The sequence below is a fragment of the Chinchilla lanigera genome, unplaced genomic scaffold, assembly GCF_000276665.1.
Source record: "Chinchilla lanigera isolate Chin_1 unplaced genomic scaffold, ChiLan1.0 scaffold00021, whole genome shotgun sequence".
In the NCBI taxonomy this organism is placed as follows: Eukaryota; Metazoa; Chordata; class Mammalia; order Rodentia; family Chinchillidae; genus Chinchilla; species Chinchilla lanigera.
Window position 1 is genome coordinate 27,050,088 of NW_004955422.1, and position 13,661 is coordinate 27,063,748.

Consider the following 13,661-nt stretch of genomic DNA (forward strand, 5'->3'; position numbering starts at 1 on the left):
TTCTTTCTTTCTTTCTTTCTTTCTTCCTTCCTTCCTTTCTTTCTTTCTTTCTTTCTTTCTTTCTTTCTTTCTTTCTTTCTTCCTTCCTTCCTTCCTTCCTTCCTTCCTTTCTTTTTTTCTTTCATTTTTTGGTCTTTCTTTCTTTCTTTTTCTTCTTTCCTTCCTCCTCTCCCTCCCCTCCCTCCTTTCTCTCTCTTTCTGTCTCTCTCTTCTGGGGGTTGAACCTTGGACCTTCACACCGAGCTACATACCCAGCTCTTTTTATTTTTTAATTTTTGTGATAGACTCTCACTAAATCGTAATTTGCTCAGGCTGGGCTCAAACTTGTGATCCTCCTACCTCAACCTACCAGAGTGTTGGGATTATAGGTGTGCACCAGCAACCCAGCTTTCATCCTATTTCATTTTTTCTATTTCATCTCATTTCTTTATGATCGCACTTATCATATTTCATAATTATTTCTGTTTATCTTTCCATTGGTTTTCCCTCCCGTGTAGAATCTAAACTCTACAGAGACAAGTACCTTGCTGTCAAATTAATTTTGCTACTTCTAATACCAAGCAATGCCTAGCACAGGGCAGGCACTCAAATACCTGTCCAAAAGAATGGACAGAAAGAAAAGAAAAGCAACAGCAGAGAACTCTGATTTGTTGGCTTCCGCTAGCCAGCAGGGCAGGTTAGATTGATCGGAAGTGGTTCGGTGTCCTTTCCTTCACCTTTGTGGCATTCTGCTGAGACTCATCAGTTGTCCCTCAAGTGCTAGTACAGCCTCAGGACTCTCGCTTCTCTTTTTTTTTTTTTTTTTTTTTGGTTTTTCTCCGGTACCGGGAACTGAACTCACGACCTTGCGCTTGCCAGGCAGGCGCTTTGCCGCTGAGCTAAATCCCCAGCCCCCTCTCGCTTCTCTTAATATCTTTGGTCTTGCCTTTGACCAAGAAAACTAAATGTGTGGATAAAAACAATTGGCAAGGGGGCTCTGGTGGAGCCATAAAAGTCAGGGCTTTAAATGAAGCAGACCTGCGGGACGGATTATCTTGTTTAGGGTACTTACAGCTGACCACGCATCTCAGGTATCAGGGAAGCCTTTTCTCCCCATGCTAACAGCACTTAGGCAGGATATAACTTGTCTACAGTAAAATGAACAAATTTTTTGTGTCCAGTTTGATGGATTTGAACATCACTCTCTAGCACATACCACTGTGTGACTGCCACTCAGGTCAAGGGACTGAGTATTTCTTCTTTTTTTAGTTTTTTTTTGGTCTTTTTGAGACAGGGTTTCACTTTTCAGTTCAGGTTGGCCTTGAGCTCACTTTATAGTCCAGGCTGGCCTTGAACTCTCAGCAATCCTCCTGCCTCAGCCTCCTGAATTCTGGGATTACAGGCGTGTGCCACCACACCCAGCTCATTTTTTTTTTTACTTTTTTGGGGGTTTGTGACCATTAATCCTGATATATCAACATCACTGAATTACAAAACACCTAGCAGACCGGTAGAGCGCTCTCCTGGATGTGTCAGGATGGGTTGCGGAGGTGTGGCCTTGGGTACTTGGTCTCTTGCCCACTGCCCTCTGTCCCTCACTCTGCTTCCTGGCCAAAGAGAACTTAGCAGCTCCGTTCGGCCACGTCATTTCCATACTGATGTTCCTGCCTTGGTACCAGCTGAGTACGGGCTGAATTTCCCCAGACCGTGAGCTAAGTCAAATCTTTCTTCCCTGAAGGTATGAAAGTCAAGCACTGTGTTCAGCCATGGGAGAGCTGACCTCTACAGTGCTGGAGATTGAACACGCTAAGCTCATGCTCCAGTACTGGGTTATAGCTTCAGCCCAGGACATGTCTTTCACTCTTGAAAGTTTTCTTGTGTCCCTTTCTAGTCAATAATCATTTCTACCCTTCAGAGGTAACCCCCGTTCCGACTCCTACCACGAGGTCAGTTTTGCTGCTTCCTGAACTTCACATAAATGGAGTCATGCTGCAGAAGTTTCTTTCGGACTTCTTTTTACTCAGTAATGTTCTTGAAAGTGTAGCCATTTTGTTGCATGTATAAGTAGTTTTTTTAAAAAATTGTTGATTAGTATCTTACTGTAAGTATACTGCATTTGCTTATCCGTTAGGAAAGTTTTTACGAAATACAAACCCTAGAGCCTGGCCTAGCCAGCTGAATCTGAATCTCTGGGGATGGAAACTAGGAGATTTTTTTTTTCAGTGCTAAGGGTCAAACCCAGGCCTTCATGCATGCTAGGCAAGCGCTGTACCACTAAGCTACATCCTCAGTCTAGGAGATACATTTTTTTTTTTTTTTTTTTTTTTTGTGGTTTTTCTCCGGTACCGGGAACCGAACTCACGACCTTGCGCTTGCAAGGCAGGCGCTTTGCCGCTGAGCTAAATCCCCAGCCCTAGGAGATACATTTTTAATAGGCTTCCAGGGACTGTGATGTGTGAGAAACACTGATTGGTCCACCCATTCTGTTTCTACAGGTCAGAAACTGAGGTCCAGAGTAGCCAGGGGATTTCTCAGGTGGGCACTGAAGAGTGCAGACTCAAACCTCTTCCCCTGTGCTGCTCTCCCCACCTTCATTCCAAGAGAGCTCCAATTACCATTTAGTGACGAAACTGGGGACATGAGTCATAATCGTTGTCGTTTCCTGAGCATCTGCTATGTGGCTGGTTCTGGTCTAGGCATATTATGTATTTTTATGTACATCTCAGAGGAGGAAACAGAACCCCTGTGCAGAAGGCCACAGCATTACTGGGTGACAGAGAAGGGAGTCAATCCCAGCTCCCTATAACTCCAGAGCTGCACGAAAAGGTTGATTTTGTTCCTGCAGTGAAAAGAAAGAACTATAAAGTCCTTTATTTGCTGGCATGACCAGCCCAACTGACTATGGAAGAAATTGTTTCCAAAACCAAATAATATTTATTCCACTTCCTGAGGCCTAGTTTCAGAACTCCTTCAGTTCCATCGCACAGTAAAAGTTGTTGGCTGTCAAAATGACTAAGGATGTACCGCCAAAGGGGAGGGTAATGTGTTTACTCAGTCCCTCGCTCTGTTTCCTTTACGGACAAGGCTCTCCCCAAGGCTGAAGACTGCAAATTCTCCCAGCGAGGCTGTCAGGGATGGCTTTCCACATTTAGGAGGCACATTTCCCAAAACAAGAGAGGACCCTGACTCCTTTATCATGGGCTGAACTGACCCTGGAAATCCGGGACTAGAAATCTCTGCTAATTGAGATGCTGAATCTGGAGTCCTGAGAGGCTCGTGTTCTCATTCTTCAGTAAGGAGGAAGTTCTGGGAAGCGTAGGGCAAGGGGCTGGCTGAGGGAGGGAGAGACCCCCTCCTTTGTAGGGGCTGAGGCAGTAGGGAGAAAAAGGAGAAGAGGCAGAAGCTTATAGGTATGGACACTCTCTCCTTGACCAAACTTTAGTTGGGCTCAACTGAGCCCTCTTTCCAACTAGGCCTTGATTTTGACCTACAGTCCTGCCTTTGCAAAGTTTAGTTTCAGCAAGACTCTTGCTACTTCAGTGCAGTGAATCACCCCACTGTTACAGCCAATCAAGTTCTTCATCCCCCACCCTTGATGATCAGCCTTTTGCAAATATCCCCTTAGGTTAGTTCAGCGTGAATCCCTCTATCCTTGATATTTCCTCTTAGCAATTTTCCATCATTGTCTCCCCCATGCCCCAGGCGCCTTTACTGTATTCAGAGTTGAACACAATTTCTCTCCCCTAGGGCAATAATCTTGAATAAAACCATTGTTACCATTTAAACAAGGAATAATTTGATCTCCTGGGTAGCATCTACCCACACAAACTTTGACTGTTGTGCTTGACTCAAGTAGTTCATTTACTATGCCAATAGATGTCAAATTCAATAATATTATAATTGGTGGTGTGATATAGAAAGTATATTTGGTCTTCCTGCCTATTTCCAGACGTACAATTCATAAAGTACTTGGAATCAACAGAGTAGTGTCTTTTTGTATCCTAACGAGTTGACTGATGACTGGCAGCTTCTAGGTAGCTTCAGAATAGAGGGCAGGGAAGGAAGGACCAAGGCAGGCTTGGAGGGTTGGGACTTCCAGCTCTACCCCCACCCTCTAGAGAAAGGGAAAGTGCTGAAGGTTAAGTTGGCCAGTGATTTCATCAATCATGCCTATGTAATAACCCTCCATAAAGTCTGCAAAGGACAAGGTTCAGAGGGTATTTAAATAGCTGGTCATGGCTGGGGATTTAGCTCAGCGGCAGAAGCGCCTGCCTGGCAAGAGCAAGGTCGTGAGTTCGGTTCCCGGTACCGGAGAAAAACCAAAAAAAAAAACAACAAAAAAAAAGCTGGTCATGTGGAGGTTCCTGGAGGCTGGTGCACTGGGAGAGAACGTAGAAGCCTTGTGCCCCTCCCCCCGAAACCTTGCCCTATGTGTCTCTTCATTTGGTGTTCATCAAAATCCTTTGTAATATCCTTTTTTGAGGGGTGGGCAGCACTGGGAATCGAACTCAGGACTTTGTACTTGCTAGGCAAGCACTGTGCCCTTGAGTTATATTCCTGGCCTATCCTTTTTTTTTTTGAGGTAGGGTCAGGTTGGCCTTGAGTTTGCAATCCTCCTGCCTTATTCTCCAGAGTGCTGAGATTACAGATGTGTGCCTCCATGCCCGGCTTGTAAGATTCTCTATGGTAATCTGATAAACATGTTTCCCTGACTTCTGTGAGTTGCTCTAGAAAACTAATTGGATCTGAGGAGGGGACTGTGAAAACCCCAATGTATAAGAGCTGGTCAGATGCACAGGTAAAACTACCTGGAGTTCATAACTGCTGGTGGCAGAAGAGGTGGCAGACAGTCTTAAGGACTGGGCCCTCAGTCTGTGGGATCTGTCTTCAAGTAGGTAATGTCAGAACTGGATTGAGGGACACCTAGTCTGATGCAGAATCATGTGCTTGCCAGGGGAAAACCCTATACATCTGTCACCTAAGTCTTCATGTCGATGGGTGAGCGAGAGTACAGCACAGCGATGGTGAACGTTTTAGAGCTTTCTTTCATTTTTTTTTAGTACCAAAAACTCGAACTCAGGACCTTGCACTTGCCAGGCAGGCACTTGTGCCACTGAGCTACATCCCTGACATTAGAGCTTTTGATAGTACAAACGACCCGTGGCAGCACAAGTGCCAAGGTTCACCACCACTGGTATAGGAGAAATTGAGTTTGAGTTTGTTTTTTCCTACATCCTCAAGTGGTTTGGCTCTTGCATAAACAGCCTGCTTCAAGACTCTTCTGAAACCAAGGACCATAGGACGGGTCAGGCTCTACCTAAGGGGCTCTAAATTAGAGGTAGGAGTAGCTAGAAGGAGTCCTTTAAATCTCCTGATATCATTTTCATCAGTCTGCTTTATCTATCATCATTCCACAAAGACCTTAGCACCTACTGTACTGGTTTTGCTTTTGCTCTTTAGAAATCACATCTCTCCCTCTGTTGTGCCCCAGTAATCATGCTGTCTTTTGATTTTCTAAGATCTTTACATAGGGTACATTCTGTACCTATCAATCATGGCCAAATCTTGAGCCAACAGCCAGGTGTGGTGCCGCACACCTGTATTCCCAGGAGGACAGTTGCGAGTTGAAGGCTGGCCTGGGCTACATAGTGAATTCAAGACCAGCCTGAACTACAATAGCGAGATCTTGTCTCACTGCCCCCCAAATCTGAGCCAATAATCTTCTATAGCCCCCAATAAGTTCATATCAAAGGACAGGTAAGAAACTTTGCTGTTAGATGAAATTTTTTTGCTGGAAAGGATCAAATCAGAACCAAAGAAATTCAGCTGAGCAAACCTTCACAATATCTCTAAATTAGATTTATTTGGAGAAAGCAGAAAAAATTTCAAGACACATACATATGACATTTTTTTAAGTGGGTCAGGATTTCTTGATTTCATTAACGTACCCCAAATAACTAACAAAACCAAAAGGGATTCCAGGATACCATTAGTTTAGCTGTCTACAGCCTCTCTAAAGGAAGCAGCAGAATAGATGTCCAGTGTCACTGAGACAGAGCAAACTCATCCACATATGAAGACATTAACTCAAGCTTTTGTCTGATGGGCATTAGTGTCAAAATGGGCATCCATTCTTTTTTCTGGGTACTGGGAATCAAATTCAGGACCTCACGCTTGCCGGGCAGGCACTGTGCCACTGAACTAAATCCCCAGCCCCTGGGAATCCATTGTGAAACACCAAACACTTAGAAAGACAAGGGAAGGTTTGTAATAAATGGAGATTTGGTAATCTGTTTTCATTCTAATAAATATGAAATGAAGTCAGGGTACACAGCAGACTCACTTATATTCCATTACTTAAGCAGGATTATATTTTAGGCTGATGAACCTTAATCAGCATGCAAGTTAAGGTTTTCCTTAGCCATTCCCAAATGTTAAATTCTGTTCTGTAAGCACCATTACAAATCTGATACTAAACCAGGAGTGATGGCACATGTCTGTAATCCCAGCACTTGGGAAGCTAAGTCAGGAGGATCCTTGGGAGTTCAAGGCTAGTCTGGGCTACAAAGTGAGCTCAAGGCCAGCCTGAACTGCATAGCGAGACCCTGTCTCAAAAAGACACACACACAAAAAAAAAAAAAAAAAAAAAAAAAATCTGATTCTATGAGCAATTTTGTGATGACATCTAAACAAACACTAAAATGTGACTCTAGGTCAAGGTTGAAATTTAAGAATATTTCTTTCTTAGAACAATTTATTTTATTGGTAGAAAATGAAAAAGCAGGGTTAAGAGAAATACAAAGCAACTCGTCAGCAAAAGGCCGATTATTTCCTTTAGACTGCCCTCCTCTTTACTCTACTGTTTATAAGTTAATCAAATGGACTGTAACTTTCCAGAAAATGAAGGGTGAGCAAGAAGTTCTTTACTCACTGGGAGGCATATTAAAGTTGCCAAGTGAATTCATATGCTTCCCATGGAAGAATGGCAGTCAAGCAACTTTGTTTCTACCTTGCTGCAGAGCAAGGTTTGTTGCTTCATTTGAAATTTCAAATAGAAGATTAGGAAAACAATACTTTTTTTTTTGGTACTAGGAATTGAACTCAGGACCTTGTGCTTGCCAGGCAGGCTCTGTGCCGCTGAGCCATATCCCCAGCCGAAGAACAGGAAAACAATTAGTCATACTACAAACATCATTTCAAGCTTCACTGTATTACACAGGCAGGAAGACTCATGAAAAGAGGAAATATTTCATAAGAGGAAAAGCAGCAGTAAGCAGACTAGGAGAACAGATGTTAACAAAAGAAGCCAAAGTAAAGAGTAATCTTTCTTTTATAGAAGGGATCTTCAGCAGCCCAGGTCATTTGAGACTTAAATCTAGAGAAGCAACAGAACAAAAAGAAAATTGTTTTCTCCTACTTACAGTCCCAATGACTATGCCCTTAATCAGCCTCGCTAAGGGAAGCCAGAGTAGAGCGTCTTCCTTGTCCTTGGGTAGGAGAGGCAAGGCGAGCTGTGTGAGATATTTTAAAGGCCCTAGAAGCTCCCAGCAGCTGTCTTCCCAATCTTATCCCTCTGCTTTCAGCCAAGCAAGACTTATGTGTTCAGAGTCGTCCTGATGGTCACGAGTTTTGCGGTTTGGTCTCTCTATACATCTTTCTAGTCTTTGGAATTGAAATTGCTGTTGACACTGAGGTTAGCAGGGCATGGGAGGGAGGTGGCTGTACTGAGGATGTTCCATAGGCAGAGTTTAATGAGAGTTTAATTCAGAATGAACCCCAGGAGGCCAAGTGAAACTTAAGCCTAGTGAATTAACCTGGAAATGCAAATTCTACTGGCAGGGTTTAATTCATTTTCTTTCAGAAATTCTGGGTGGGCTAAGGAGCAGCTGGTAGAGCAGTTAAGCCCTAGATAGGCAGATTGCTGAGGTCTGCTTGCTTTATTAGTGAAGCCTCTTTGGGGACTTTCAGTATTGGCCTCACAACTTTCAAATTTCTATGTAAATTTTCACCAGTTGAAGGAGTTGCTCTTCTGCTGACTCTGTAAACCATTAGGCTGTGGCTATTCTCCTTACACACTCGGTTTTTCCTTGAATCAGCTAGAATTTATAAGGTCACAATTTATCCTCCCCTGGTGATTGAAGCTTAGAGGCTGTGCAGAACACAGCTTAATGCAGGGCCCTATGAAAGCATTGCCCATTTTTGTGGCTTTTTGGGGCTAGAGGCGAAAGGGTAGGTAGGGACAGAGCCTTCACTGATTTATATTTATTTTTAGGGACCAATTGCTTTTTGGTGGTTTGTAGGGACAAGGGCAGCTAAACAGAGAAGTGAATAAACAGCCAGGATGGGCTGGAAATATAGCTTAGTAGAGAGTGCTTGTGTAGCATGGGTGAAGCAGTCAGTTTGTGAATTTTTTTTTTTTTGTACTGGGAATCGAACTCAGGACCTTACACTTGCCAGGCAGGCACTTGTGCCACTGAGCTATATTACCAGCAAAGTGGCAGGTTTGATCTTCAAAACCATTTTAAAAAAACTCAGAGATCTCGATCCCACCCAGGTCGAGCTTTGTTAATTTCTCTCTGTGATATTGGGAAAATCACATAAACTGTCTGAACTCATTATCTCATCTAACTTACCACCCTGTGCTGAAAAGAAGATCAAATAAGATCATGTAGATACCTTGAAAACAGGAACATTCCACAAATGTGAATGTTTTTAAAATTCTAATTCATCATATGACTCAACACATAAGGCTTTCCCATAGATAAAGAATTTGAAAGTGCAGTCGAGAGAAGGGAGCAACCTCTTAAGTTTGAGGGATGTAGGTGGTGGGATGAGGTGTTGGAGGGAGTGGAGCTAAGTAAAACAGAAAGAAAGAAAAAGCAAGGAAAGAAAATAGAAAAGACATGAAGCTCCTAAGGAAAAACTCAGCTTGAATGCTGATTAAGTTTCATCAGCCTAAAATATAATCCTGCTTACATAATGGAATATAAGTGAGAAATAAAATTATTATTTTCTTAAAAGAAATTAGCTAGGAGAAGATTCTGGGAAGATGACAGGTTAGGGAGCAGCGGGAGCCTATCTCCCCACTTACAGGAGAATCGCACCAGCAAAATGTATAACTATTTTGGGACTCTAGTGTCTGAAGGTTTCTAACTTCCAAGGAAAGATTTAGAAGGTAAAGTGTGACTAATCGCAGGGTTTGTTGTCTCATCTTTTAGCACAGTAGCAGTTACTCACCCCCTAACCTCAGCCCTGTGCTAGGAAGCAGGGCACAATGTTCTTGGAGCAGATGGTACAAAGCTTGTAGGAACCAAGGTGGGCACAAAGGACTCTGTCCTTCAAATTTTGGAAAGTTGTGTTCCGATTGCTTTTGGCTGGTTCTGACTATATATTTTTTCTTTTTTCTTTTTTCTTTTTTTTTTTCTGGTACTGGGGATCGAACTCACGACCTTGCGCTTGCCGGGCAGGCACTGTGCCACTGAGCTAAATCCCCAGCTCTGGTTCTGACTATATAGATGCAAAGAGTCTGGGAGTCATTATTGTACCTTCCCCAATGTTTTAGGCTCCCCAGCCAAAGTGACTTCTAGGGGACTTAAAGAGCTAGTGCTCCCCACGCTTTTTTACTCCTTTCATTTTTTCTTATTCCTCTTTAGGAGCCAGACACCAAAGACTAGGACAAACTATATATATGGTGAAAGTTAGAAAGTAACTATTATGCCCAGGGAAAGATTAGCAAACACTGGGGACAGGGGAGAACCTGATTTTTAGAGTTACTGTATTATTAGATTAAAAAAATACAAAGTCAACAAAGAAACAGAAAAGTATGATACATTCAAAAGAAAATAATAGGCTGGGGATGATAGCATACACATGCAGTCCCAGAACTCAGGAGGCTAAGGCATGATAATTATGAGTTTGAGGCCAGTCTGGGCTACATAGCAAGACCTTATCTCAACAAAATAAAACAAAACCCCCATCAAACAATAGAAAATAATAAATCAAGAGAAACTGCCCTTGAAAAAGATTTGATGGCAGATCTACTAGACAAAGACATTAAAACAGTTTTCTTTAAGATGTTCAGAGAACTAAAAGTCAAGACAACAATTTAGGAACAAAAAGGAAATATCAACTAAGATATAGGAAACCTAAAAAGTAAACAAAACCTGCCTAGAGTGAGCATTTGAAAGAATTAGCAAACTTGAAGTTAGGACCATGGAAATGACCATGTCTGAATTACAGAAAGAAAAAAATAGAAGAAAAATAAACAGAGCCTATGGGACATACAGGACTCCATCAAGCAGAACAACATAGGCACTGTGGATATCCTAAAAGGAGAAGAGAGGAAGATGAAGGACAGAGAGTAGTTGAAGAAATAGTGGCTGAAACTTCCAAAATTTGATGAAAGACATAATGCAAACATCTAAGCAACTAGTGAATTCCAAGCAAAATGAACTCAGAGATTCACGTAAAAATGTATAATCAAACTTTTAAAAGCCAAAAAAACACAGAGAGAAACTTGGAACCACTGAGAAATGACTCATCACTACAAATGATCCTCAATAAAAGCGGAAGCAGATTTCTCATCAGAAATTTTGAAGGCCAGAAGGTGGTAGTTTTGAAAGAAAAACTGCCTATCAAAAATACCACAGTTGGATCATCTCAATTGATGCAGAAAAAGCATTTAACAAAATCCAACATACAATATCCTAGGAATAGAAGGAAATTACTGCAACATAATAGAGGTCATATATGAAGCCCCCACAGCAAATATCATACTCAATTTATTTATTCATATTTTACTGTGATGGTAATATGAGTTGCTCCCAGTATGGACTCTTTTTTTTTTTTTGTCTTTCTGAGACAGGGTCTCGCTATGCAGTTCAGGCTGGGCTTGAGCTCACTTTGTAGCCCACCCTGGTCTCAAACTTGCAATAGTTTTCCTGCCTCAGCCTCCCAAGTGCTAGGATTACAGGATTACAGGCATACGCCACCATGCCTGGCCCCTGTTTGGACTATCAAGAACAATGCTGCTCTGAACATTTTTCTGTAAGTTTCCTGTGAACACATATAGTGGTTACTACATGTACGTGGGAGAAGAACTGGTGGGTTCAAAATTGATCGGTTCTAAGGTATGTGCATGTTCAACTGCCGGAATGTTTCACAAGTTCATTTTACTAATTTAACACGAGAGTCAGGAGTGAATGTGAATTGTTCTTTTTCCACATGCTACTTCTATCTATCTATCTATCTATCTACCTACCTATCTAATGTCCCATCTGATATAAAGCAGTATGTTATCATAGTTTTAATTTGTGTTGTATTAATAAAGAGATTGTTTCCTTCATATTTTATGGCATTTAATTTTCTTTTTTGTGACACTCCAGTTCATGTCTTTTCTCTACTTCCCATCTCTTTTTATTTATTTATTTATTTATTTATTTATTTATTTATTTATTTATTTATGTTTTGGTACTGGGAATCAAACTCAGGACCTCATGCTTGCCAGGCAGACACTTGAGCCACTGAACTCTATCTCCAGCCCCTATGTTTTTTTAAAATTCACTAATAGCTTGTATATTAATCTTTTCTTGGTTATAGATGTTATAAATATTTTCTCCTAGTTTTTGGCCTGCCTTTTTACCTTCTTTATAGTATCAAAATTCTTGATTTTTAAAATTTTTTTTTGTCTTTTTGAGACAGTGTTTCACTATGCAGTTCAGGCAGGCCTAGAACTCACTTTGTAGCCCAGTCTGGTCTTGAACTCTCAGTGATCCTCCTGCCTCAGCCTTCTGAGGGTTGGGACTATAAGTGTGCACCACCATGCCTGGCTAAAATTCTTAATCTTTTTTTTTTTTTTTTTTTTTTGGTTTTTCTCCGGTACCGGGAACCAAACTCATGACCTTGCGCTTGCCAGGCAGGCGCTTTTGCCGCTGAGCTAAATCCCCAGCCCCTTGCAATAGACTTTTATAAATTGATTTTATACTCATAAATCTTGTTGAATCCTCAGATAGTAATTCACTTATATCATTTAAAATTTTCCTGCATAGATAAACATATGTCCACAAATAACTACTAGTTTTTTCCTCTTCTTTTCCAATTCTTGTAATTTTTATTGTTATTCTTGTCTCATTGGACTGGCTAGGATCTCTATCCAATGTTTAATGAAACAAAAGAATCCTTGCTAATTCTTCAACAATGAGAATATTTCTTTCTTTCTTTTTTTTTTTTTTTTTTGGTTTTTCTCTGGTACCGGGAACCGAACTCACGACCTTGCACTTGCCAGGCAGGCGCTTTGCCGCTGAGCTAAATCCCCAGCCCCTTTTCATCTTTTTGAGACAGAGTCTCGCTAAGTAGTTCAGGCTGGGCTTGAGCTCACTTTGCAGCCCAGGCTGGTCTCAAACTTGCTTGCCTCAGCCTACCAAGTGCTGGGATTACAGGCATGTGCCACCATATCTGGCACAAAAAGAGTGCTTTCAACATTTTATGATTATATGTGGTATTACAGATGTCCCTTATTAGATTAAGAAGGTTCCTTTCTATTGCCTACCTTTATTTTAAAATTATAAATGAATTTTGCATTTTTATTTATCAGTTGGTATAACCATATGTAGTTTTTTTCCTTTAACTTGTTAATGTGGTAAAGTAAGTTAATTCATTTTCCACATTAAACCCCCTTTGCATTACTAGTATAAAACTAATTTGATTATGTTGAGATTTATTTATACATTGCTAGATTCAGTTTAAATTAAAAATTAGCTAGGCATTGTGGTGCACACCTATAACCCCAGCACTTGGGAGGCTGAGGCAAGAGGATCACCATGAGTTTGAGGTCAACCTGGGCTACATAGTAAACGCAAGGCCAGCCTGAACTACATAGTGAGATCCTATCTCAAAAAAAAAAAAAAAAAAAAAATTAGAGGACCAAGGGTATAGCTCAGTGGCACAAGTACCTGCCTGGCAAGTGCAAGGTCTTGAGTTCAATTCCCAATAACAACAACAAAAAAAAAAATTAAAAAAATACTTCCATCTATTCATGAATGGAATTAATATACAATTTTTCTTTATTTTACTCTTCTTGTTCGATCTAGTATCATAATTATACTACCTTTATAAAATGAACTAAGAAATGTTCAGCTACAGAACACACGCACACACACCTACCCACATACACACATACAACTAATTGGTGATAGTAATTTAAATTAACATAGTTGGGACTGAGGCTGTAGCTCAGTGGCCTTGCACCTGTCTGGCAAGTGTGAGGTCCTGAGTTGGATTCCTGGTACAAAAAAAAAGAAAAAGAAAAAAAATTGTCATAGTTAGTGAAGGCTTACCTTGACCTGAAGTTATATTCTAAAGTCAGTATATATGGTAAAAATTGCCTATAGTCAAAGTTTCCCTTGAAATTCCTTAGGAAGATGTCATGTTGGAACTCTAGTGTCTTGATAAATTTAATAAATGTTACTTTTTTTCCTTTCAGTGTTGGAACAGATTACTTTTACCTTACTTGAGTACCAGATTAAGGGTCTGTCTTACATTTAGGGGCCATGCTAAAGGTTGTTTTTTTTTTTCCTCCAGTACTAGGGATTGAACCAGGGCCTTTACACTGAGAAACATAACAGCCCCTTTATTTTTTATTTTGAGATAGGGTCTTGCTAAGTTGCTAAGTAGCTCAGGCTGGG

At 41.0% G+C, this 13,661-nt stretch overlaps 1 protein-coding gene across 2 annotated transcripts in view; it reads right to left on the reverse strand.

Annotated features, from left to right (window-relative positions):
- Positions 1-13,661, reverse strand: part of Asip (agouti signaling protein) — a 128,530-nt gene that overhangs the window by 28,278 nt on the left and 86,591 nt on the right. The window contains exon 1 of one of the 2 annotated variants that reach the window (XM_005384833.2): positions 7,401-7,505. The exons of the other annotated variant lie outside the window; for it this stretch is intronic. The gene's annotated coding sequence lies outside the window, so the exon portion shown is untranslated. Of the gene's footprint in view, positions 1-7,400; positions 7,506-13,661 lie in introns of those variants that run through there. 2 annotated transcript variants of the gene reach the window in all.